This window comes from Garra rufa, chromosome 1, assembly GCF_049309525.1.
Source record: "Garra rufa chromosome 1, GarRuf1.0, whole genome shotgun sequence".
NCBI lineage: Eukaryota > Metazoa > Chordata > Actinopteri > Cypriniformes > Cyprinidae > Garra > Garra rufa.
In genome coordinates, this window is record NC_133361.1 from 101,901,980 (window position 1) to 101,929,289 (window position 27,310).

At 40.8% G+C, this 27,310-nt stretch overlaps 7 non-coding genes across 7 annotated transcripts; 2 read left to right on the top strand and 5 right to left on the bottom strand.

Moving 5' to 3' along the window:
- Positions 1-20,333: 20,333 nt before the first annotated feature.
- Positions 20,334-20,406, bottom strand: trnak-cuu (transfer RNA lysine (anticodon CUU)). The gene has a single exon. It is a non-coding gene; the product is annotated as a tRNA-Lys (tRNA).
- Positions 20,407-21,646: 1,240 nt separating this feature from the next.
- LOC141348637 (small nucleolar RNA U3) lies at positions 21,647-21,859 on the bottom strand. The gene has a single exon (XR_012357531.1). It is a non-coding gene; the product is annotated as a small nucleolar RNA U3 (small nucleolar RNA).
- Positions 21,860-22,834: 975 nt separating this feature from the next.
- LOC141285178 (U4 spliceosomal RNA) lies at positions 22,835-22,975 on the bottom strand. The gene has a single exon (XR_012338564.1). It is a non-coding gene; the product is annotated as a U4 spliceosomal RNA (small nuclear RNA).
- Positions 22,976-24,614: 1,639 nt separating this feature from the next.
- trnae-cuc (transfer RNA glutamic acid (anticodon CUC)) lies at positions 24,615-24,686 on the bottom strand. The gene has a single exon. It is a non-coding gene; the product is annotated as a tRNA-Glu (tRNA).
- Positions 24,687-26,623: 1,937 nt separating this feature from the next.
- trnae-cuc (transfer RNA glutamic acid (anticodon CUC)) lies at positions 26,624-26,695 on the bottom strand. Its single transcript has one exon. It is a non-coding gene; the product is annotated as a tRNA-Glu (tRNA).
- A 115-nt stretch (positions 26,696-26,810) lies between these two features.
- Positions 26,811-26,883, top strand: trnar-acg (transfer RNA arginine (anticodon ACG)). Its single transcript has one exon. It is a non-coding gene; the product is annotated as a tRNA-Arg (tRNA).
- A 336-nt stretch (positions 26,884-27,219) lies between these two features.
- trnae-uuc (transfer RNA glutamic acid (anticodon UUC)) lies at positions 27,220-27,291 on the top strand. The gene has a single exon. It is a non-coding gene; the product is annotated as a tRNA-Glu (tRNA).
- Positions 27,292-27,310: the final 19 nt, after the last annotated feature.

Consider the following 27,310-nt stretch of genomic DNA (forward strand, 5'->3'; position numbering starts at 1 on the left):
GCCAGGCGATCAAGTGTGGCTTTCCACTCGAGATATCCGTCTGCGACTGCCCTCCAAGAAATTAAGTCCCAGGTTTGTTGGTCCCTTCAACATCCTGGAACAGGTCAACCCCGTCACCTACAGGCTTCAACTCCCACCTGAATATCGCATTCACCCCACCTTCCATGTCTCACTACTGAAACCATTTCATCCACCTCTCACTCTCTCCACAGAACCTGACCACGAAGAGGAACCTCCTCCCCCCCTCATGCTGGAAGATGGAGCCGTCTATTCCGTCCGGGAGATTCTCCGGTCTCGTCGTCGTGGTGGTCTACTCGAGTACCTGGTTGACTGGGAGGGTTATGGACCAGAGGAGAGGTCATGGGTCCCAAGAGACGATATTCTAGATCCCACGCTCACTGAGGAGTTCCACGCTAGTCATCCTGAGTTCCCTGCACCCCGAGGACGAGGTAGACCACCACGGCGCAAGAGACTTCGGCCCTCAGGAGCGGGCCCTGGGGAGGGGGGTAGTGTCACGGATTGGTCAGGTTCTGCACCCACAATCACTCCCAGATCACCTTCACCTGAATACTAATTAATGGACACCTGCACTCAATCTTCACCAGCACACAAAAGCCACTTTCCACACACCACTCATTGTCCGGGCTCGTTCTAGAGAAAGCGGACTTCCAGTGTCTCTTAACGAGTGTCACTATCAAGATTACTTACCCAATTGTACTTACCTGATCTCTGTCTCGTTCCAGTCTTCCAAGCGCCAGTCCTCTGTGTCTTCACAGTATCCAGTCGTCAGTGGTGTGTGGCCGTAAGCTGACTTCCGCGTCAGCGGAGGGTGGCGGATCCCCGAACTCTCTGTGCCCCTCTGGCTTTCGTTCTTGGAATCCTCCAGTCTCGCCACCTGTAACGGAAAGGACCTGTTACTCTCTTCACGTTTCCATCCAGCTCTGTATTCATCACTTCAAGTCGTACTCACCTTCACGAACTCACCATTCACCGCCGGCACTGCTGCTTGTATAAATAAAACACCATTTGTACTAAACTTACCTTGTTGTCCCGTCTGCTTCATAACACTTTTTTTTTTTTGTATGTTTAAAATTTTATTTAATACAAAGCAAATTAAAGAGATGTGATGTCAGTCACCTAAACAAGACACATTGTTTTTTTTTACTACGATTATATATTTAATTTTTACTTCTACATTTTTTGTTTAAATGTAAGAAATATTGTATAGGCTACATGTTAAAATGGTAATATATGTTGTATTAAGAACTGTATTTAACGAAAATAAAGGCAATTAAGCAAAGAAAAAAAATGAAATGTGGAAAAATGAAATGTCCAAATGAAAAAAAAACGAAACAAAAATAACAAAATTTAGGAAAACCTAACTGAAATAAAATAATTATCAAAAATAAATAATCGTTTTCGTTATAATTTCGTTCTAATCCGGTGCACTGTGAAAAGAAATAAGGGACCATCAATGCATCTGAGGTTGAGAGGGAAATTTATTTACCATATGCATTAATTTTGCGTTGCAGTTTAACTTATACTAAAACTGAAAAAATAAATAAATAAATATATACAACTGAAAACTAGAAATGTGTCTAAAATTAAGAAAAAAAATTAAACTAATAAAAAAGAAATTTTATCTCAAAACTGAAAAGGACATTAAAATAAAAGCTAATTTAAAATTGCAAAAAAAATAGCCTAGGCACAAATTGGTGCGTGATAAGGAGGCGCCGGTGTGATTGCTTGCAATTTTTTTTCTGATTATGAAACAAATAAACTCATAGGCCTAACTCATAACAATAAATAATTACAATGTAATTTTTTTTCCGTACACATTTATAATCATTAGGCAACTTGCCTGTGCCCTGTTAAATACGCTGGATGTCTGTTACAATTTTTAGCATTTTATTCGCGTTTTCATAGACACATGAATTGTGGTTTCAGAAATGTCAAGTCCTAACGGAGAAATCCGTACCATTGATTTTTCATCTGAAACAAAAAACGAAAATGGACATAAAAAAGATAATTTATGTTTTATGAATCGATCTTTCTGCATCCTTCAGATATTGCTGCTTATAGCTTGTGCATTGTAAATTGTAGAAAGTCTACAAAGTATGTTGTCTCCCCAAAAACTCGTTTTTTTTGTCATGTCAATATAAAACACATTTATTGACTTATGTTTTTTTTAAGTCTGCATTAAGAGATGGTTCAATATAGCCGTATGTTTTTGAATTTGCATGCGAATGTTATGTCCATAATGCTTTTACATAATTGAAAAAAAGAAGAAATAAAAAATATAAAAGCACAATTTAAATTTTGTGAACTTCATAAAATATTGTGCTCCAAATTTTCGTTGTTTGTTGTTTCATTTACTGTTTTTGTTTGTTTTATTTTGTTATAGTTTTGTTTCATTATTTTTAATAAGAAATATAATTTAAATTTAAAGAAAAATACATAAAGAAATAAAATATATTGGGCAGTTCTAGGGGTATTAATCCGGCCTTCTACAAAAAGAAAAAAAGAAAAAGAAAAGAAAAGATAAAAATAATAAATAATAAATTAATAATAAAAATATTACATACAAATAAACTATTAAATAAAACTATTAAATCTATAAAACTTAAACTTCTTAAACGATAAAAGTGCTTATCTGACTATCAGGTGCAGGGCATTTTGCACCTGTAAATGGGTCACAGAACTGCAAAACAAAAACTTAAATGTATGATTTAATAGCAGTTTAATAAAAATTTAAATTGTTTATTTATGTACATTTTGCGTGACTGACGTGTGCGTGCACGCTGAACATTCGCGTAGCTTTCAAACACTGGAGCGAGGGAGTTGTCATGGAAACGGGCTGCAACACAACGGCTGACAAGCTGGAAACTGCGTTTCTCCCTGTTGTTTGTATTGCTTTCGGTAAGTTTAGTACCTAAAATCACACAAATATTGCATATAGCTGTTCCTGACACTAATTTTATGTGTTTATTTTTTTGTAACTTCTGCTGACATGTTTTAATGAGTGCGCAAACGATCGAGTCCCATTCAAACACTACAGCGGAGGGAGTTGTCATGGAAACGGGGCAACAACACAGCAACTGACAAGCAAGAAACTCGGTCTCTCGCTGTTGTTTTCATTATTTTCGGTAAGGTCAGTTCCTAAAATCATACAAATATTACATATAGCTGTCCCTGACACTTCTCTTGCTTGTATTTGACTCGCTTCTGTTGACTTTAGTTCATAGAGATGGTTTTTAGTGTCTTCGAAAAAGTCCGTTAGCATCTTAACTGGTGTCAGAGGAGGTACGTTAACTTAACGTTATGCTTACTCCATAAACTGAGCAGTTTATGAAAGTTTCTGATTTTAATCACGTCTTTATGTGTAGACAAGAAGTTTTGACAGGTATGTAGTAGTTTTACTGGTATTTTATCAATGGGTGATTGGAAATAGGCTCAGATAACCTAAACATATACATGGTACCGTTAATCGGTGACGTCACTGACGTAACAGAGTCTAGTTCAAAAGCAGTTTGATCTCTCATGGTAAACAAATATTGATATTGCGAAGTAAGAAATATAAACAATATCAAAAAGTAAACCTAGAAGCAAATTATTGTATGTTAAGAATTTATTACAATATCAAAAAGTAAACCTAGAAGCAAATTGTTGTATGTTAAGAATTTATTTTCAGTATATTCTTTATCTTTTCTACATATCGCATGTGCTAAATATTGTTGGCTCTGTGACAAATTGCTTCTTATGTTCTTATTTTTTTCCATGATGATGGCCTGCACCCCAGAGTTGGAGCATTTTTTTTTTTTTTTAAGTTTTCTATATAAGTTCCTTTTGTGTACCAAGACTGGATTTATTTAAAAATTCAAGATTAAAAAACAGTAAAAACGGTGATATTGTAAAGTATTATTACCATTTTAAAGTTGTTTACTTTGTGAATATATTGTAAAATGTAATTTATTTCTGTGAACAAAGCAGAATTTTCAGCATTATTACTCCAGTCTTCAGTGTCATATGATCCTTCAGTAATTATGCTGATATGATGCTTAACATACATTTTTGATTATTATCAATGTTGAAAACTGTTGTGTTGCTATTTTTTCTTTCAGGATTCCTTGATTGAACAGAAAATTCAAAAGAAAAGCATTTATTTGAAACAAATCTTTACACTCACTTTGATCAATTTAATACATCTTTGCTGAATAACAAAATGAATTTCTTTAAAAAATCATGATAAAAATAAATTTCACAACATTAAGAAGGTTCACACAAAAAATATAAATCAGCACAGCTGTTTTTTTGTGTGCAAAATCAGCATATTAAAATGATTTCTGAATGATCATGTGACACTGAAGACTGCACTGTAAAAAGTGATTTGTTGATCTTACTTAATTAAATTGTGCAAACTCGTTGCCTTAATTCAATTAAGTAATGTTAACTTAACTTTATTTAGTGTAATTTAAGTATTATCTACTAATATAGTTAAAGTATTCCGTACTCACTTTGATTTAAATTAGCTTGAGTCATTTAAGTTTTGTTAACTTAATTGAATCTGTAATCTGAGCAACATTGAGAGCAACTATGCTAATTAGAATGCATTGGGGCATGAATAAATTATGAACTTGCTTTGTTTTACTGTTGTTTTTGTATTTGCCGATTTTATTTGCTTTTATTTTATTTGATTTTTATTTGTCTTGTGTCAGTAGCACAACAAAAAGAGCAAATGAAATGATTATTGTTACAATTTATGAAAATAAATGAAATGGAATTGTTACCATTGTTGCGTTTAGTGTGCTGAATGTTTAAATCTGTATCTGACTCAAATGCGGCTGATTGCAAGATATTGCCACAAACAGTAAAGGATTATAACAACCCCAGTTAAAGCTTCACATGGTGTTTATCATAAAGCGTTAGTTTATTATCATTTAACATTAAAAGCACACAAGCTAATGTTTTAATTCTAAATAAGATCATCTTTTTAAAGCAATATTAATATAATAATATTAATATATAATATTAATATAAGCAATATTATTTATTATTTCTCTTTCTTTGAAACCAAATAATTTTGACTTCATGTTGCATCAATAGAAAGAGAATTATAAACATTTTAATGAAGTTCCAAGTGCCCAACTAAAGGGATCACTAACCACTATAATGGTGAGATCAAAAAAAAAAAAAAAAATATTTTAGGAAAATTAACATCAATTTATTAAGTGAGCTCTCTCTAATTTTTCAGTTGTGTTGACAATTTAACATTCAAGACAACTTTGGGAAAAAACAGAATGCAACTAGAAAAAGATGACTTCCAAAGTGGAGGAAATTAGTAAAAAGTCTATTTGGCTAAGAATTGCCCCGCCTCCTTTTTCTTTTCTTCTTCTGTTGTTATGTAGCATATTAGCAACAAATTAGCTCACTGCTGCCTCTTACTGTTGTGTTAATGTCATTGGTTCCTTTGTGGTTACTTAATTATTTGAAGTAAGTGTCACTCAAAACAGTAAGTAAATTGTTTATTTTGCCTTGAAAGTAGCTGTAACTTAATAAAACCTAGTAAACATAACAACTAAGTAAAAATAACTAATTATATCTAAGTAAGGTAAACTGTTGGATTTTACAGTGTGTAATGATGCTAAAAATTACAGCTTTGATCACAGCAATCAATTACATTTTAACATATATTAACACAAAAAAACATCTTGTGACCTTGCACTTTAGTTGTATGTTATGAAATGAATAATCGTTTGTCTGAAATAATATGAACAGCAGTTATACTAATCTTTCTCTTTTTGCTTTCCTGTTTCAATCTCGGGATGCCCATCCCAAGGTTGCTAGAGATTACACCAGTTCCAGTTTGGATCCAGCTTCACTTGTGAAGACTTCAGAAGATGCCAGCACTTATAAAGACTTGAGATGATGTCAACTATACAAACCTGCCAAATATTATCCTTATATTGTAATCATTGCCCAAAAAGGTAAGTTTGCAGATTTTCAACTTTGTATTGTTACAGTGTGGGTAATATATGTAAATGAACAATGTTTTGCATATTTGTAATTTTTTATATACTACTACTATTAAATTATTTAGCAGTTTGGACATCTTTTACTACATTTACTAAACAGCAGTTTGGGACAGAGTATGTATTTTTGATGCAGATGTAAATGACTGTAAATTAACCTAAAAAGGTGTTATATGCCTTTGTCATAAGCTCTAAAAATATTGTTAAGCAAAGGTATTAATGAGATCTTTTAAAAAGTAATATAGTGACTTTATTAAATTACACACTATGACAATACAGTTACTGTGTTGTTGATCTACTTTTAGGGAGGAACTTGTCAAGAAATCTACTTCACAGCACGTCAGTGGAAGGCTTTCCTATGTAACAAACATGGACACAAGATTTCCACCGTTGTATTTATCCATATCAGGTTTGTAAATGCATGGGGGTTTTATATTTTGCATCATTAGTCTTTTATGAAAACACATGAAAAAAAAAACACATAACAAGGTCACTGGACTTCTCACAAAACACCAGTATTATGCCACAAATATTTTCTAATTAGTTAAACTAAAATTAAGCTTACATTGATAATTTGTAATACCAGATACAAAATGTGATACTTTATAATGCAGGGTACCCAGTCCAGTTCCTGGAAATCTACCTTCCTGCAAAGTTGAGAATTACAGACGGTTGTGTTGGATCAGGTTTAGATCACAATTCTACAAGTAGGTGGATCTCCAGGAATGGGCAGTCCTGTTATATCAGTTATGTATGATGGATTTTGAACTGTAACATTTTTATTGCAGATTTTCTGGGATTCCAGTTGAATACATCAGTACACCAGATGTTGGCCTGGACAGATGTGCCTACAGTACACCACACTGACCTCTCTGCTTTTGCATATATGCTGACTACTAACATTTTCTGTGAAGGTATTATTATAGCAAAACTGAACACCTGTGATAGTGGAATTTGTAGTTGTAAAGAATAGTCACACATGTGTATCAGTAAATTTAAAGCCACAGAGAATACATTTTATAGGAGTTAATTTTTTTTGTACTCTTTCTCACAAACATAACACAACAGTTATACCATTTCAAATTCTCAGGTGCACAGATCCTAATCTACAATTCACAAATTAAGTACCTTATATGCTCACAGTTAGGCTAGAGTTGCTGCAGTGAATGAAGGGCAAAACACTCACACGCTTGAATAAAAATCTCAAGTCATGAACAAAATTTGCACATTTGCATATACAGTTGTAGTCAGAATTATTGGCACCCTTGGTAAATATGAAGCCTGTGAAAATAAAACTGTATTGTTAAAGGGTTACTCCACCCAAAATGAACTTTTTACTTTTTACTTTTCCCCATGTCATTTCAAACCCATAAATGCTTTGTTTGTCTTCCGAACACAATTTAAGATCACACATCCGTGTGTTGCGGCTGACATGGAACAGCTTACTCTGTTAGTGCCCAGTGGATACCCTCCAAAATGCCGCTACGGTGGCTAAAGTCACTATTTTTGTTTTCTTTGTGTACAAAAAGTTTACTCGTAGCTTTGTAAAATTATGGTTGAACCTCTGATGGCAGATTGACTATTTTGACGACATCTTTCATACTTTTCTGGGCCTTGACAGTGTTATCTACCTGGCAGTCAAAGGGACAGCCACAAAGCCCCCGGTTTTCATCCAAAATGGGGGTAATGACAAAATTTTCATTTTAGAGTGGAGTAAGCCTTTCATCTTTTTTGATGAAAGTACTTTTTTTTACAGGCTTCTTTGATCATATTTACTGAGGGTGCTAAAAATTGTGACCACGACTGTAAATGAGAACTGGTATCTCACATGACAAATCAGTATGTGACATCCCACTCACACACTTGCGCTCTCTCCATTGATAAATACAACATGTGGCCTTTGACCCACTTCTGCTAGCACAGTACACTCAGCAAGTTTTTCTTTATTTATTTTTTAATAAATTGGAGCGAATAGAATACAATAGTTAAGTGCTAGATTCTATGCTAAATTCTAATAAAGTCTGTAAATATGTAAAGTTCTAATAAATACACATTTCAGAAAAAATGAAATATAGTCCTGCATAAATCTGGTATAACGGAGCGTGTGAATTTTTTCATTTGTGGAACAGGATTTTTGCTCCTGCAAAAAAAATATATATTTTGAGAAGGTTTTGTTGTGTTTGTGAAAGAAACAAAAAATACAAGTTTGCAACTCCTAAAACATACTTATATATTCTCTACAAATACAAATTCCACTGTCACAGCCAGGTGCTCAGTTTTGCTAATAATAATACCACATACAATAGATGTATGGTATGCAAATATAACAAAGGGACATAAACAACTAAACAATATCTAGGGATGCAAATTATCATAATTATACATCTAAAAGAAAAGCATGTAAAACTTTAGGGAGTGAAAATGGTAAATGAGCTCATGAGTGTTCCACTGCTGCCATTCAAAGTGGTAATTTCAGGTAATTTTCATTCATTTCATTTACTCAAGCATTTGTTTTCCACCAAGTGACAGAAACACATAGCATATTTTACTTATTATTTTCATTAATAATGATTAGAAATGTACATTTTAAATAAAATGCTGCCGTTTTATATGAATACTGTATATACACAAGATAATATTTTTAGGCAAATGCTAAAAAAAATCCTCTAAAAATGTGTATATGGAGTGATATTACATAAAACAGCAATTAGAAGTTAACTTTGTCTATGCCTTATATTGTGGGTTATGTCTGGATCACCCTTTTCAAACCTGACTGTCAGAGTTCTACCCCTACAAGATGCACCAGCCACGCCCCCTGAAGACACACACACACGTTCACTATCACCTGACTACTAATCACTCACCTGAATCCAATCAGCTCACCTTTTTATACCCGGACAGATTCACTCCTCGTTGTCTGATCTACCGATCACACCCCGGCTTTCTCCCCGTTTGGACTCTATGTTCTCCTGGTTCCAGATCGAGATATCACCTCCGTACTCAGTGGACATTTCAGATAAGATATACACATCCTCTCTACCTGTTAATAAACTTACCTTTTTATCTTATACTCTCACCTCCGTCTCTGTCTCCCTCTGTGCTGTGACAGAAGATCAGACCAACAAACAAAATGGACAACGAGGAAACACCTGCACCAGATCAACTCACCGAACTCATCAAAGCCTTCAAAGCGGCGCTACAACCATCTCCCGCGCCGCCATCTGCCTCAGGAAGTCCCATGGCTTTACCAAACACATACTCCGGTGAAGCGGCTGAGTGTAGCGGTTTCCTACTACAAGTCCAACTATATATCAAGATGCAACCACAACAATTTCTCAATGATGAATCGAAGGTAGCTTTTCTCATTTCTCTCCTCACTGGAAAAGCTCTACAATGGGCGAAGTCAATATGGCAAGCCAACACGACGTTAATTCAGTCATTTGAACAATTTACCTGTCACTTTGCTGAAGTTTTCAGTTCCAACACAGATGTACTCACCACTTCTGATCAGCTCTTCCGACTGCAACAAGGTTCCTCATCCATCCACGAATATACACTCCATTTCCGGACGCTGGCGGCGGCTAGTGGCTGGAACGAAACTTCACTGCTGGGTGCCTATCGTCATGGTCTCCACCCAGATATTCGCGCCGCTATGGCCATCTATGATGACAACATCGGGTTGGAGACCTTTTTACTACGAGCTACGAAGGTATCTCAGCGCCTAGCCGCCTGCCAGCCCACTGAAACCGCTCCTCAGTCCGCTACGGTGGCAGCTTGCTCCCCAGTACCAGAACCTATGCAACTTGATTCTACTCGTCTCACGTGGTCCGAACGCCAACGCCGCCTCAGGGAAAAACTCTGCCTATACTGTGGACAACCCGGCCATATTCTACGTACCTGTCCTGTCAAACCCCCACGTCCGGTGGTGAGTACCATTCAGTCAGACATTGAAACTGCTCATCTCACCCTAATACCTGTGACGCTGCGTACTGCTAAAAAAGATCTTTGTGTTTCTGCTCTCCTTGATTCAGGCTCTTCGGGAAACTTCATATCCCAAGAATGCATAGATCTGTTACAATTGTCACGTCACCGCCATAACCCGGAACTATCTGTTAAAACCATCCAAGGAAAACCACTCGGACGTGGGCGGATCCGATATTCATCTCCATACATCACTCTGCAAATTGGCCTATTCCACCATGAGCAAATCAAGTTTCTGGTACTGGAGGATTCCACCGTTGACATCATCCTGGGACGTCCTTGGCTCCACCGTCATCATCCGGAACTCCGCTGGGATCCTTGTGACATCATCGGATGGAGTAAGCACTGTCTGAAGAACTGCTTTACACGTTTACCCTCACCAGTTTCTGATCCTGTGACCATTGCATCAACCAAGATTGAAAGTCCTGAGACTGACACCCAGGTGGAGATCCCAGCGGAGTACGAGGATTACGAGGACGTCTTCAGTAAGCAAGCTGCCACCCAACTTCCTCCTCATCGGCCATGGGACTGTTCCATCGATCTGCTACCTGGGGCTCAACTACCTAAAGGACGCATCTACCCCTTGTCCAACCCGGAGCGCCAGGCGATGGAGGAGTACATCCAGGAAGCTCTGAAGCAAGGATTCATTCGACCATCCACCTCACCAGCTGCTTCAAGTTTCTTCTTCGTGGGTAAGAAGGATGGAGGTCTCCGTCCCTGCATTGATTACCGCCAACTCAATGCCAACATCACCCAACAACCTTATCCACTGCCACTCGTTCCTGCCACCCTCGAGGAACTCCGTGGGGCTCACATCTTCTCCAAGCTGGACCTGCGGAGTGCTTACAACCTCGTTCGTATTCGTGCGGGAGACGAGTGGAAAACAGCATTCATTACACCTGCTGGCCACTACGAATACTCGGTTATGCCCTATGGTTTGTCCATCAGTCCCTCTGTCTTCCAAACGTTTATGAACGAGGTGTTCCGGGAATTTCTCCACAAATTCGTGGTTGTCTATATTGACGATATTTTGATTTATTCCCGGAACCAGGCCGAACATCGCCAGCACGTCCGTCAGGTCCTTCAAGTCTTGCGCCAACATAAGCTATTCCTCAAGCTGGAGAAGTGTGAGTTCCACCAGACTAAGATTCAGTTCCTGGGTTATAACATCAGCCCCGAGGGTGTGCAAATGAACCTGGATAAGGTTCAATCCATCCTACAGTGGCCCAAACCCAGTACAGTCAAGGAACTTCAACGCTTCCTGGGGTTTTCAAACTTCTACCGCCGATTCATAAAGGACTACAGTCTCATCACTGCCCCTCTGACCTCCCTCCTACGTGGTCGACCTAAACATCTGGTCTGGACCTCCTCTGCCCACGAAGCATTCCAACGACTTAAGAAGATTTTCAGCACTGCTCCTCTCCTGCACCATCCCAACCCGGATCTCCCATTTGTAGTCGAGGTAGACGCCTCTACCACCGGCGTCGGAGCAGTGCTGTCTCAAGCAGCTGGTGAGTCCACTCTCCTCCATCCCTGTGCCTACTATTCTAAGAAACTGTCTCCGGCGGAGCAAAATTATGATGTAGGCAACCGCGAGTTACTCGCCATCAAACTCGCCTTGGAGGAGTGGCGTCATTGGCTGGAAGGGGCTAACTACCCGTTTACCATCATCACGGATCATAAAAACCTTCAATACCTCCGAGAAGCTAAACGACTTAACCCCCGCCAAGCCAGATGGGCATTATTCTTCACACGTTTCCAGTACAAGATTACCTACCGACCAGGATCCAAGAACATACCTGCTGACGCTCTCTCCCGACAATTCTCCCACGACGCCGTGGTCGAGCCTGAAAACATCATTCCCTCAGAACTCATCGTTAGCCCCATCCAGTGGGACATCGACACCGGGATCAACGAAGCCACTCTCCAAGAGCCTGCTCCGCCGGAATGTCCAGAAGGTAAAATCTTCGTACCCAGCTCCCAGCGTCAACACCTTCTGGACACAGTTCACCAGTCTCCGGGCTCTGGACACCCAGGTAGCAGACGGACCCTCTCGCTCATCCAAGCTCGGTACTGGTGGTCCAGTATGACCCGGGACACCATCAGGTACGTCCAAAGCTGCTCAGTCTGTGCCACCTCTAATATCCCTCGTCATCTACCCACAGGAAAGCTGATGCCACTACCCATCCCGCAGAGACCCTGGTCCCATCTCGGGGTAGACTTCGTGACGGACCTCCCAGAGTCAGAAGGTAACACTTGCGTGCTGGTTGTAGTTGACCGTTTCTCCAAGGCCTGCAAATTTATCCCCCTGGCAGGCCTACCTACGGCTATGAACACTGCCGAGTTACTCTTCCAGTACGTATTCCGTCATTTTGGTCTCCCCGAGGAGATTGTGTCGGACCGGGGTCCACAATTCATCTCACATGTATGGAAGTCATTCTTCAAAGCACTTGGTATTTCTGTCAATCTCTCATCAGGATATCACCCGCAGACCAACGGCCAGACTGAGAGGAAGATCCAAGAGCTTGGACGTTACCTCCGGTCATACTGCTCCGCGGACCAACACAGCTGGAGCAGGTTCCTCCCGTGGGCCGAGTATGCACAGAACTCGCTGCGTCAGGAGACCACCGGACTTACTCCCTTCCAGTGCATACTCGGTTTTCAGCCCCCGCTGTTTCCCTGGACGGAGGAACCCACCAATGTTCCAGCTGTAGACTACTGGTTCCGAGAGAGCGAGAGAGTGTGGGACTCAGCTCACCAACACCTTCAACGGGCCATCCGACGCCATAAGGAGTTCGCCGATGCTCGTAGAAGACCCACCCCACTATACCAACCTGGAGATAAGGTGTGGTTATCTACGAGAGACATCAGGCTAAGACTACCCTGCAAAAAGCTGAGTCCCCGCTACATTGGTCCATTCGAGGTCCTGAGGCAGATCAACGAAGTGACATATCAGCTTCAGCTCCCACCCAGGTACCGAATTCATCCCACTTTTCATGTATCACTACTCAAACCCTACTTTCCCTCTGCCACAGATGATCCTGGAGCTGAAGCTGAGACCCCTCCTCCAGAGATCCTGGATCAACCCTCTATCTACACCGTGAGGGAGATCCTGGATTCCCGACGTCGGGGCAGCCGTCTGGAATATCTCATTGACTGGGAGGGGTACGGACCGGAAGAAAGATCATGGGTGGCTAGAGACGATATTCTGGATCCTCAACTTCTAACGGACTTCCACCAGAGCCACCCAGGACGTCCTGCCCCTCGCGGTCGTGGTCGTCCTCGACGTCGGAGAGGGGCGTCGGGAGCCGCCCCTGGAGGAGGGGGTAATGTCAGAGTTCTACCCCTACAAGATGCACCAGCCACGCCCCCTGAAGACACACACACACGTTCACTATCACCTGACTACTAATCACTCACCTGAATCCAATCAGCTCACCTTTTTATACCCGGACAGATTCACTCCTCGTTGTCTGATCTACCGATCACACCCCGGCTTTCTCCCCGTTTGGACTCTATGTTCTCCTGGTTCCAGATCGAGATATCACCTCCGTACTCAGTGGACATTTCAGATAAGATATACACATCCTCTCTACCTGTTAATAAACTTACCTTTTTATCTTATACTCTCACCTCCGTCTCTGTCTCCCTCTGTGCTGTGACACTGACCTGATTAGTTCACACCCCTGATATCACAAGGAACCTAAATTTTAATTGCAAAAGAAAATCGATTTATCTGCTATGTACCTCTGTCTTCTGTTTTCAAGGGTCGGAAATCTTTATAAATCATCTTTTCACCAACATGTCTTTATTTTGTGGAACACAAAAGGAGAGAGTGGCATAGTCTCAGTAATTAGAATGATAGCAATGATAGTGAATAGTGACTGTGGCTGTCTGCCTTACATCTCCTTTTGTGCCCCACTAAACAAAAACATTTTACATTTTTTTATTCTGAAGTGAATATAGCTTTTAATTTGTAACTTCTTTATTAGCCTGTAAATTACTTTCTTTGTGTTTACTTCCAATAATTTGATTTCTTTGTGTGTATTTGAGTGTCAAACATGTATTTCTGAATTTTGTGTAAATAAAAAAAAAATTATGACTGAATTTGATGTGTGTTCAATAAATTATTGCATATACAGGCTAATTTATCTATTAAAATGTATGTAAGAAACAAGCAGAAAATATTTATTGTGTAGCATCGTTTTACCCCCCTGAAATCAACATCGTTTCAACGTTAGGTAAGCCAACCAATTAGATCGATTTTATGTCGAATATGTGTTGATTCTATAACGTCGTTTCAACCAATTGAAAATCAACGTCGATTCAACGTTGGGTAAGTGAACCAATTGCGTCGATTTTACGTTAGTTTTGAATGGCGTGCCTGACGTCGATTCAACATTACCCCGATGAGCAAAACTGATATTGGATCGACGTCGGAGATCAACGTCGTTTCGATGTCACGGGAGACGTCGATTCTATGTTGATTCTATGTCAGTTTGCTATCTGGGAAGCCATGGTAAATGACGACAAACACAAGCACAACGTTTTTTGTTGTTGCTGTTCATTCAGATTTTCATTTATTTCATACAGCTGTAATCGATCAGCCAAAAACACAACATGGTTACTACGATTCACTATAGTAAAAACAAGGTAAATTGTCATAAGAAATGACTGCACTTACAGCTGAAACGCGTTTTTCCCCCATTTAAATCGAACTTAAGAACGTGTAAATAGACTTTAGAAAGTTAGATTACATTTAAACGGTGTTTCATTATGGGCAATTCGCGAGTCAAAAGTTTGTGAACACAAAACACGGATGAATGACGGACGAAAACGTAACGAGTTACCAATTGAGAACATTGTAAACAGAGTGAAAGAAAGAAGAAAACATGTATTACTTACATTGAAAAGTTATCCTATATTCCATTCGTCTGATTTTTGAACCTGACTTAGAATGAAACTAAGCATGGTGAGTGGTTCTCAACAAAGGAGCTCGAGCGATGCGATTGGCTCTCATCCATTCCCAGATAGCAAGGTGACATTGATTCAATGTTGAAATTCCATCAGAATCATCATTTTGGTTGAGGTTGAAAAAATCAATGCTAAATAACATTGGATCAATGTTGATAATTCAATGCTTTTCTGTGTTGAAATAAAAAATATTGAATCAATGTTGATTTTTGGTCAGCATTTCACTAGTGGGACTTAGACTGTCAATTCCTCATTCAACACTTAAATATGGCACATTTTCCTGAAATGTATTGGGCACATGCTCATTAAACAATAAATTCTGTTAATTTTGTCATCATTCATCATCACCACTAGCAGCACCAATAAATACACAAATAAAACTACAGAGTGTGTAGATTAACTGTTACCATTAGATAGGTCAGATAAACCAGCAGGATATTATTAGCAAAAGTAATAGTAGTAGTAGTTGCATTTAATCATTAATTACTAAAAACCAACCAACATAGCTACTACTATTACTGCTGCTAATAATGTGTTCATTAGCTAGCTGTTTTTGGCTATAGCTAAAGGAGCACAGAATTCAGCCAGAGACTGATAATGAATAAATGCTCCAATGAATGTCTTTATGATTATTGTGGTCATCCAGGTATATATATTATAATATTAAATTAAACATTTTAATTTTTTTTAAAGCAAAATACTTCCAAATTATAATTAAACATTTAAATTATAACTATTTATATTATTTATGATTTATATATTCATTATAATTGTGAGATTTAAATCATATAGAATTTGCATACATTTAATGAATCACCTAAAAGACTACAGGTTAATAGAGAGAATTCAGATTTTTTTTATGCGCCTCAATCCAATCCATTAGGTGGCAGTAATGCAACTTAAAGCTGGCTGCCAACCGCCAATCAAATCAAAGCGCGGCATTACAGATTTCAAATGCGAAACGGACGCAGACGAGGCAACGTCAAACTGTTTTATTAGAGGTAAGTTATAAAAGGTCACAAAAAATTGACGTAAAATATAACGCTTATAAATAATAATAAAATAATCCATTTACTTCCGTTACAGAGAGTTCCCTTTATTTGACGACAGTTCACAGATGTGTATTGATTCATCTCAGAGAAAAGAAGTAAGTTAACGTTACATGGACTTTATTTAATTATGCGTTTATTTCACTAACGTTATTCATCTTCCTTGCAACTTGTGTGTTTTTATCTGGACAAGTCCGAGTGAACTGCGAGTCTGCGATGAGTCACATGAACGCGCGCTGTCCGCAACGAACGGCCAGGTAAGGATTTTCAGAAAATATAATACATTTCGGCTTGTTTTTCCACCAACCTCTAGCAGATACAACAGTGAGAGTGTTGTTTGAATGTTTGTTTTTCAACACTATATGTGACAGCACAAGCAGACCGATCGCGATTTTGACTTTCTATCCTGAAAAAATATAGAATGGAAAATTTTAATGTAATAAATATTTTCACAAATTTCTTATTCATGCTATCGACCTATTTTGAATTTCTCTCAGCTCCTTCTTTGACTGATATATAGGACTGATATAGGGGAAACCTTGCATTGTTTGATTTTCTCATTTTTATGTAATTAGTTTAAAGGAACCGTATGTAGGATTGTGGCCAAAACTGGTACTGCAATCACTTTCAAAATACTGTAGAACGGTGTATCCCCTCCCGCTCCCCCCTGACTCGAGGTTGCCAGCTAAGCTACAGGAGTAGGCTGCTAGTGCTACAAGGAGCTTCAATGGCAAGTGACGAGTCCTACACAGTAATTTGTTTTCTTCTGTTAATTATGTTTATTCTTCACAAGAGATGTTTTGCGAAGTAATTATGTATCGCAAAAATTTATAGATGGCGATTAGCCAAATGTTTCGCAAAGATGTACTGTAATACCACATTTCAGTCGGAACATAGATTGTTTTCATACCCTGCTAGTGGTGCGATATAAAGCTTTTTATGAACGCATTTAGCACTGCCGACCGTGGAAAATCCACTGTGTACGGAAGCAAAGTTAGCCAAACATAGATGAATCTTACCTGTCCAGGAGAAAATCAGCAACGTTGGCGTCTATCTTCAAATTCTTCTACGTTTTCAGCCGTCTCCATCTTTCAAAGGCATCTCCTATACAAATCCTTGTTTTATTTCGGACTTTGTCACGACGTATTTCGGATTCATAACGAGGTCTTTTAGGTTTCGTAATGTTATACATGTTTTATCCGACACGTTCGTGCAGCTGTAACAGAGCTGGCAACCCGTCTCACAAAACTCTACTGATTTCGTGATTGGTAGATAGCTGGAGGGTGGCGCCTCAGACCAAAACACAAAATGACAACAATAACATCAGTTGAGGGCTGCAACTCTCACTTTTAAATGACAATATCCTGGCCGGACCACTGTTGTCAGTGATATAAGTATTTGAAATGAACATGATTTCTTAATGTCTAGTGACATGTCAGGGCCATTTTATGATTAACTGACATAAATTTCTTACATATGGTTCCTTTAATATATGTGACCCTGGACCACAAAACCAGTCTTAAGTAAAAATACGTTGCATAGGTCAAAATGATCGATTTGTCAAAAATCATTAGGATATGAAGTAAGGATCATGTTCCATGAAGATATTTTCTAATTTTCCTACCATAACGTTAAATGTATCAAAACTTAATTTGGGTTTAGTAATATGCATTTCTAAGAACTTCATTTGAACAACTTTAAAGGTGATTTTCTCAGTATTTTGATTTTTCTGCACCTTCGGATTCCAGATTTTCAAATGGTTATATCTCAGACCAATATTTTCCTGTCCTAACAAACCTTACATCAATGGAAAGCTTATTTATTCAGCCTTTAGATGATGTAAAATCTCAATTTTGAAAAATTGACACTTATGACTGGTTTTGTGGACCAGGGTCACATTTTTGATTATTTTATTTAATATATTAGCTTAATATAACGTTAATACTTAACACCTTAAGTCAGTGTGTCACAAAACGGATTTGCTTAACCTAATAACAGTGTTTTTCACCCTCCATTTTTTCCTTTTCGTAGGCCCATCAGAAGGACATTTCACAGCTTTGCTCACATCAGGACTGAAGACTGGCTGAACCAGTGTCTGGGGTTTCAAGAGATAGCAGCTACCAGCGTGGACTCTTTAATGTGAAGATGCCAGATGTGTGATGGTAATTTACATTTTAAGATTATATTATTTTATTTTATTTATTTATTGACAAAAGCATGTTTTTTTATTCAATATGCATCTACCAAGTGAATGCTGTTTTTAATGTTTTATAACTTAAAAAACAACAACAACTACATTCCCATGACAATTATTTGTAACTTATCCATGTTTATATGTTCCTGACACCCTTTTAGGTTGGCTGTTTTCCTGTTGGAGGCACGTGTTAGGATGCTGTGTTGTACTCTAACCAGTGAGCTGGCTTCTCAGATGAACTGGGCAGTGGGAGACTGAAAGATCAGCCTGAACAAAAAAACTCAATTTACAGACACCAGGCTCCAAGATGTGCATGGTAAGTCAGGGTCCACATTGGTCCTTTTGTCTTAATTTCAGTTTGATCAAATTTAAACCCATTAAAAGTCTTAAACATCTTAACTCTAATGAGAAAAGCCTTAATTATGTTTTCAATAGATCTTAACTTTGTAGACAGAAAAAAAATATTTATTTTAAGTGCACTCATCTGCCATATTAAATTCTAATTACAATTTGCACTTAATTTTGTAGTACATTAAGTCACATTTCCAAATATTTAGGACCCACCTTCTTTCAGTTACACTACTACTAATCAAATGTTTTACACCATTGTGCAGTTTTAACATCCTGTTTGTTTTTATACTTTAGATGCCTTACAACAAGTGAAAGCTGAGAAGAAGGAGGCCTCAGATATCATCATTTCTGTGACAGTGCAACATTGGCTCTAATGTGGCCCTGTATGGCTTGGGGACATTGCCTCATGGTGGAAAGCCCTGAGTTCAGACTATCAGACTAGGAGACAGGACATCTTTTTTTAATGAGAAAAGTAGCTTCAATCCATGAAAAACTTCAAACTTCAAGACCTGAACAGCAAACTGGTAATGTCTCAGTCTGTGGTATGTTAGTGTTTCTAGCTTTGATGGTGAGTTTTAATTTCAATGTTGTTCCATTTTGTAGATGCAGGTTGCATTTGTTATATGTTGTCAGCTTTACAGGCTCTTCTCCTGGCATTTGCTTTATAAATTCAGAATTAACTGTTCCATGTATTAAAGCCACTTTGTCATTCATTTTATCATATCCTGTATGTACATTGTATTTTAAGCTCTGTCCCCCATTTCACAAGCTAGTCCCAAACTAAACTCATGTTTAAGCTCTCTTAACTGAAAATAACTTACTCTGACAGATCTTAAAATGTCATTGCTATTGTTTTGTCTCAGATGCACACCAGTAATGTGTTTTTTCCCTTGGATTTTATAAAAGCTGTTTAAATAGCCTAATTTAACTATGGTCTAGTCCTGATTTAAGCTAAACCCTGTCTGTGAATCAGGGTCTATAATTTTTGAAGTTACCACAAAGTTTTTTGTTGTTGGATTTTTTAAATAATTTGTTTTACCTGAATTCAATGTTATTTTTATTATTGTTCAAATAGTGTGGGGCAAAAATAAACACATTTGCATGTAAACTAAAGGATGTTGTTTACTTTGAGTGACTTGTATCAAAACCATATTAATTACAGTCATGCATGTTCTCTGATGGAAAAAAGTAAAAAGCATGATTGATTTGATAATGTTTCTATGTTAATTCAATATTAAATAAGTGATTTAATTTAAGTTGAAGAAATGTTGATTTAATGACCATCTTGATCGATTTTTCATCATTGAAATAACATTATTTCAGGGTGCAAAACTGATGAAAAAACAATGTCAAATGTCAACATTGATTCAATGATAATATGATTGATGCATTAACATTGATTCAATGTTGATTCAGTGTTGGTCTGCTATCTGGGTTCTTACAATGGACGGCGAGCGTCGCGATTGGCTCTCGTCCATTCTCACAATGGACGGCGAGATCGGCGATTGGACGAGGAGACGGCCACGGAAACAGACGATCCTGCTCCAGGTAGCGCCACAGAGACAGACATTGCGCATCTGCTGCCGCGGGATCACGGTTGTAAAAGCAAGGGTTAGGGTTAGGGATTAGAATCGCACGTACTAACAGGCTGTTTTGAAAGATGTTTCCGGAGCTCGCAAAATCCACTTAGCCTGTGCGGAGAATGGGCACGCTGGAGCCCGCCACCCTGTTGGGAAGAAAGAGCGCCAACAGAGCCGCCCAACGTGGGGCTCGAACCCACGACCCTGAGATTAAGAGTCTCATGCTCTACCGACTGAGCTAGCCGGGCTGGTTGTGGTCTCCTTCACCGGGTCTGATGCAGTTTTCATCGGCTCCCAAATGACACAGGCGAAACGGAGGCTCTCGCGTTGTGCAAGACTGTCGAGCCGTCCCGTGGGTAGTGCTTAGAGCAGGCTTAGAGTTTTCTTCTGTCAGTTTTGACCCAATCTGTTATTGGGAAGCGCAGTTTGACCCAGCAGTGCGGGCCAACAACATGTTCTGTCTTGCCGCGTGAAGGCGGTTCAATGCTTTGGTCAGCGTATGGTTGAGATGTGATTTTCCACCAATTTGGGGCACCTTTCTTATGGAAATCAAGGATAAATCTATATAAGGATAAGGATAAATCTTCTATATTTCGGTGGTCTTTTGCAAACACTAGATTTATATGTCAATTCCAACATAACACCGACTGTTACGCAACAGTCCCGGGATCGTTAATAGTTACGCCTCCAACATTTGCATCGCCCAATCATCGGTAACGTCAGTACATCAGTAAAACAAGGCAAGCCACTGAAGGGACACGGTTAGCTTAATGCTAGCGCTAGCCTGTTACATTTCAGTACAAAAGATATCACTTACCACATAAACAGAGAGATGACTGTGCTGATGATGGTGAATGATGGAGAAATAACTGCGCTGATGATGGCGAATGATTTACAGATCCAGAGTATCACCGAGAAGCAGCTGAACTTGTGTGGTAAGAAGCGCTCCCTCTGCATTATAACTTTACACAGAGCACATGGATCACAGTAATGAGACTTAAATGTCTGCGATACAAAACGGCAGATTCAACAAACCACATATTAAAAGCCGCTAGAGCTCCTAATTAAATATATATTTTTATCAATGTGCCAGCTATAGAGATGAGCAGCTCTGTGAAACAGCCAATCGGAGCAGAGCTCATTAATATTCATGAAGCTTCCAAAAAAGGCAATAACAGAGCATTTCATTCTAGGGACAAATCCTAGGGTTGTAAATGGTCCTGTAAAACCGTTTCTGGAGATTGTTTGCCCTTTCCTATGCCATATACCTTCTATGCAGATATCAAAGAACAAATTAAAATATTCTCTCAATGCATTTTATGGCAACTTTAAGTTGATAGAACCAGCTGACATCTTATCCTGACATTCTGAATATCAAGGATGGTGACACCCACCAACAAAAATGTTAAAAAAAAAAAAAAAAAAAAAAAAAAATCTCAATCATAACGATTCATAAGATTTTTAATCTGATATTTACATTTTTCAGAGACCACTCTGACCATACTCTCTTCTTCTATGCTGCTTAAATGCTACACAGAACGTTCAATGGTTTGGAGCATATGAAATAAACCATTACTCCACACCCGATTCACGCTCAGAAAAGAGTATCAAAGCTCATCATCGTAGTTTGGGAGACACTACACTTTTGAAACACATTTCCTAGTTAGAAACTATAGAAACGATCCCTGAAAGTATAGTCTTGACCTCCATTTTGCAAAACCAGCTTAGGCGAGTTCTGACACTTTGAGTCTCAGAGATGGTTACAACCTAACAACAGAGATGAGAAAAGTTACATTTGAAACATCATTAGAGTCCTAAAATTTTGTTTGTAATTTTAGTTGGATGCAGTTTTCATTGGCCCCCAAATTACACAGGCGAAACTGAGGCTCTCGCGTTGTGCGAGACTGTCAACCCGTCCCGTGGGTAGGGCTTAAAGCAGGCTTAGAGATTTCTTCTGTCAGTTTTGACCCAATCTGTTTTTGGGAAGCGCAGTTTGACCCAGCAGTGCGGGCCAACAACATGTTCTGTTTTGCCGCGTGAAGGCGGTTTAATGCTTTGGACAGCGTATGGTTGAGATGTGATTTTCCACCAATTTGGGGCACCTTTCTTATGGAAATCAAGGATGATTTCATGGGAAATGGCAAACTGGTGTAGCGTTTGGCTAATAAGCTAAAGCTACAAAGGATGTACCGGTGCCCCGTCGTCCGAGCAGAATCCACATTCGGCCGTAATCGGAGGTTACTACTAACGTTCGATTGTGTCTCATAGGGAGTTTGGCGCAGGGCCTCAGTGGAAAACAGGCCCTCGACGGCTGAAACAAAAGACGAAGAATGCATCCACATGCACATGAATCAGGAATGTTAAATAAAGAAACCCCGCCGGATGACGAGGTGGTCCAGTGGTTAAGGCGGTGGTAGGCTAATACATTGTGCTCGACATGCATTCGAAGCTTTAGCGCCACTGAGAGGCCACCGGACCAGACAGGCCCAACATGTTTACGATGGGTAACGGTGAGCTGCAATTGCGCTGCAGTTTAACGATACTTGTCTTGAGAACATATTGACAAAACAAAAAAACCTTCTGGCTCTGGCGCACTATCATCAGCAGACCGTTTTTTCGGCGAGGAAAAAAAAAACCTAAACGAAACAAGGCTATATTTCTCAACAAAACTCTAAGCCTCCAGAGAGACAAGCAAAAATTGCCAAGGATAACTGTATTTCAAGTCATCCTGGCAGGGTATTGGACAAAGTTTTCAACCAGCAATGATCGCGCCTCGGACAAACCTCATAGGCTACAATATTGCCTCTGCGAAAGAATGCCGGTGACGGTCGTGACCTTTTTCTGCACCTACGTGGATGTGAACCGACAAGGTGGTAGCAAGCTATAAACTGCCGCACAAACAGTCTCCTGCCACGGGTTGCTGCACCGTGTTTCTACGGAACAGATTAGAGGTCAGAAGACTCTAGGTCCGACTCCTGGCTGGCTCGCTCTCTGCTTTTTGCGTAATGCAGTATGGTTTTGATGTCACGGGCTTGCCGAATTGTTGCCCTATTCCTACGTGCCAGCCGGGCTTTGAGGAAAAGTTGGACACGAAAAGAAATCCGAACTAGCCAATAATCAGCAATTTACCCGGTTAAAAGCGTGTCTCAGTTTCATCGTTAATCTCATGCTTTTTTCTTTTCTGAACCTTGACAGATCGGCAATAGGGTGTTTTTCCTTGAAATAACGGTTACAATGCAAGACCACGCTTGTTTTTTCGAATGCGTGGCGTGAGTATTTTTGGAAAAAATATTTTACCCGGACAAGGCTTCCACTGCCCAGTTCCCATATGGTCTAGCGGTCAGGATTCCTGGTTTTCACCCAGGCGGCCCGGGCTCGACTCCCGGTATTGGAAGGCGGGCTCCTCTTTGCTTGCCTCTTCAAAACGGGCCACACGTCTTTTTGCGTCGAAAGCCATTTTTTGGCCAGCAGTCGAGCTGCAGAAACATAATAGGCAGAGGTTGTGACCCCACCGACCCGAGTGCTCTAAAATCTTAGTTTTTGCCGTTAAGTATACTGTCATATTAGCAGAAACATAAATAATACAGCTCCGGGTTACCCACGATAGACACCAAAGGTTTCTCCTCCATTTCTTGCAGTCTCCGGACTTTTTAAGCAACGGTAAACTTTCGTCACCACAACAGAAGACCCGCCTCTCCATTCATTCGATTGGACAATGGAAAAGAACGCGAATGACGTTGGGCATTTTTCCGCTCAGAGTTGATTTTTTTTTTCAACTTCAGGCGCTCAGAGCGCTCCTGCACAAACGTGAGGCGCCGGGGCGCATAAACAGCGCGCAGAACGCTCACTGCCAACAGAAAACCATTCAAAAAGGCGCCTCCAACTGCAAAAACGCGTTCGGTGTGATCGCCGCCTAATCCAAATTTTTGCGTAATGCAGTTTAAAATCTTTTTTTTTTACACGGACAAGGCTTCCACTGACCAGTTCCCCTATGGTCTAGCGGTCAGGATTCCTGGATTTCACCCAGGCGGCCCGGGTTTGACTCCCGGTAAGGGAAGGCGAGCTCCTTTTTGCTACCAGTCAAGATTCCTGGATTTCACCCAGGCGGCCCGGGTTCGACTCCCGGTATTGGAAGGCGGGCACCTCTTTGCTTGCCTCTTCAAAACGGGCCGCACGTCTTCCTGCATCGAAAGCCATTTTTTGGCCAGTAGTTGAGCTGCAGAAACATAAAAGGCCGAGGTTGTGACCCCACCGACCCGTGCCTTCGATATCTCAGCTGGTAGAGCGGAGGACTGTAGGAGGAGCGTCGGCAATCCTTAGGTCGCTGGTTCGACTCTGGCTCGAAGGAGTTCGTTTTTCACGTGCCCACCTTTTTTGGGGGGGTTTGGCCTTCTGAAAGCGGCCAACAGAGCTTGATTTCACAGTCTGCCGTTGGGGGGGGGGAGGCAAAAGCGCATTCCCTGACCGGGAATCGAACCCGGGCCGCGGCGGTGAGAGCGCCAAATCCTAACCACTAGACCACCAGGGAAGAGCAAATCAAACACTGGCCTGCTAATACCATGAGAACAAGCAGACAGCAATACAGGCTTCTGTCACGTCGAAAACCAACAAGTCGGGTGCAAGCACGAGGTCCCCCAGACGGTGGGCCAGTGGCGCAATGGATAACGCGTCTGACTACGGATCAGAAGACTCTAGGTCTGACTCCTGGCTGGCTCGCTCTCTGCTTTTTGCGTAATGCAGTATGGTTTTGATGTCACGGGCTTGCCGAATTGTTGCCCTATTCCTACGTGCCACCCGGGCTTTGAGGAAAAGTTGGACACGAAATGAAATCCGAACTAGCCAATAATCAGCAATTTACCCGGTTAAAAGCGTGTCTCAGTTTCATCGTTAATCTCATGCTTTTTTCTATTCTGAACCTTGACAGATCGGCAATAGGGTGTTTTTCCTTGAGATAACGGTTACAATGCAAGACCACGCTTGTTTTTTCGAATGCGTGGCGTGAGTATTTTTGGAATATTTTTTTCCACCCGGACAAGGCTTCCACTGACCAGTTCGCATATGGTCTAGCGGTCAGGATTCTTGATTTTCACCCAGGCGGCCCGGGTTCGACTCCCGGTATGGGAAGGCGGGCTCCTTTTTGCTACCAGTCAGGATTCCTGATTTTCACCCAGGTGGCCAGGGTTCGACTCCCGGTATTGGAAGGCGGGCTCCTCTTTGCTTGTCTCTTCAAAACGGGCCACACGTCTTTCTGTGTCGAAAGCCATTTTTTGGCCAGCAGTCGAGCTGCAGAAACATAATAGGCCGAGGTTGGGACCCCACAGACCCGTGCCTTCGATAGCTCAGCTGGTAGACGAACTTATTTAGGTTTAAATAAAAACACCAAACGCCTATTTTAGTTTTAAGCAACGACAAAAACAGCTGTCCTGTCAGTCAAATCAAAGGATTATAACGCGAGTGCTCTAAAATCTTAGTTTTTGCCGTTAAGTATACTGTCATATTAGCAGAAACATAAATAATACAGCTCCGGGTAACCCACGATAGACACCAAAGGTTTCTCCTCCATTTCTTGCAGTCTCCGGACTTTTTAAGCAACGGTAAACTTTCGTCACCACAACAGAAGACCCGCCTCTCCATTCATTCGATTGGACAATGGAAAAGAACGCGAATGACGTTGGGCATTTTTCCGCTCAGAGTTGATTTTTTTTTCAACTTCAGGCGCTCAGAGCGCTCCTGCACAAACGTGAGGCGCCGGGGCGCATAAACAGCGCGCAGAACGCTCACTGCCAACAGAAAACCATTCAAAAAGGCGCCTCCAACTGCAAAAACGCGTTCGGTGTGATCGCCGCCTAATCCAAATTTTTGCGTTATGCAGTTTAAAATCTTTTTTTTTTACACGGACAAGGCTTCCACTGACCAATTCCCCTATGGTCTAGCGGTCAGGGTTCCTGGTTTTCACCCAGGCGGCCTTGGTTTGACTCCCGGTAAGGGAAGGCGAGCTCCTTTTTGCTACCAGTCAGGATTCCTGGATTTCACCCAGGCGGCCCGGGTTCGACTCCCGGTAAGGGAAGGCGAGCTCCTTTTTGCTACCAGTCAGGATTCCTGTATTTCACCCAGGCGGCCCGGGTTCGACTCCCGGTATTGGAAGGCGGGCACCTCTTTGCTTGCCTCTTCAAAACGGGCCGCACATCTTCCTGCATCGAAAGCCATTTTTTGGCCAGTAGTCGAGCTGCAGAAACATAAAAGGCCGAGGTTGTGACCCCACCGACCCGTGCCTTCGATATCTCAGCTGGTAGAGCGGAGGACTGTAGGAGGAGCGTCGGCAATCCTTAGGTCGCTGGTTCGACTCTGGCTCGAAGGAGTTAGTTTTTCACGTGCCCACCTTTTTTGGGGGGGTTTGGCCTTCTGAAAGCGGCCAACAGAGCTTGATTTCACAGTCTGCCGTTGGGGGGGGGAGGCAAAAGCGCATTCCCTGACCGGGAATCGAACCCGGGCCGCGGCGGTGAGAGCACCGAATCCTAACCACTAGACCACCAGGGAAGAGCAAATCAAACACTGGCCTGCTAATACCATGAGAACAAGCAGACAGCAATACAGGCTTCTGTCACGTCGAAAACCAACAAGTCGGGTGCAAGCACGAGGTCCCCCAGACGGTGGGCCAGTGGCGCAATGGATAACGCGTCTGACTACGGATCAGAAGACTCTAGGTCCGACTCCTGGCTGGCTCGCTCTCTGCTTTTTGCGTAATGCAGTATGGTTTTGATGTCACGGGCTTGCCGAATTGTTGCCCTATTCCTACGTGCCACCCGGGCTTTGAGGAAAAGTTGGACACGAAATGAAATCCGAACTAGCCAATAATCAGCAATTTACCCGGTTAAAAGCGTGTCTCAGTTTCATCGTTAATCTCATGCTTTTTTCTATTCTGAACCTTGACAGATCGGCAATAGGGTGTTTTTCCTTGAGATAACGGTTACAATGCAAGACCACGCTTGTTTTTTCGAATGCGTGGCGTGAGTATTTTTGGAATATTTTTTTCCACCCGGACAAGGCTTCCACTGACCAGTTCGCATATGGTCTAGCGGTCAGGATTCTTGGTTTTCACCCAGGCGGCCTGGGTTCGACTCCCGGTATGGGAAGGCGGGCTCCTTTTTGCTA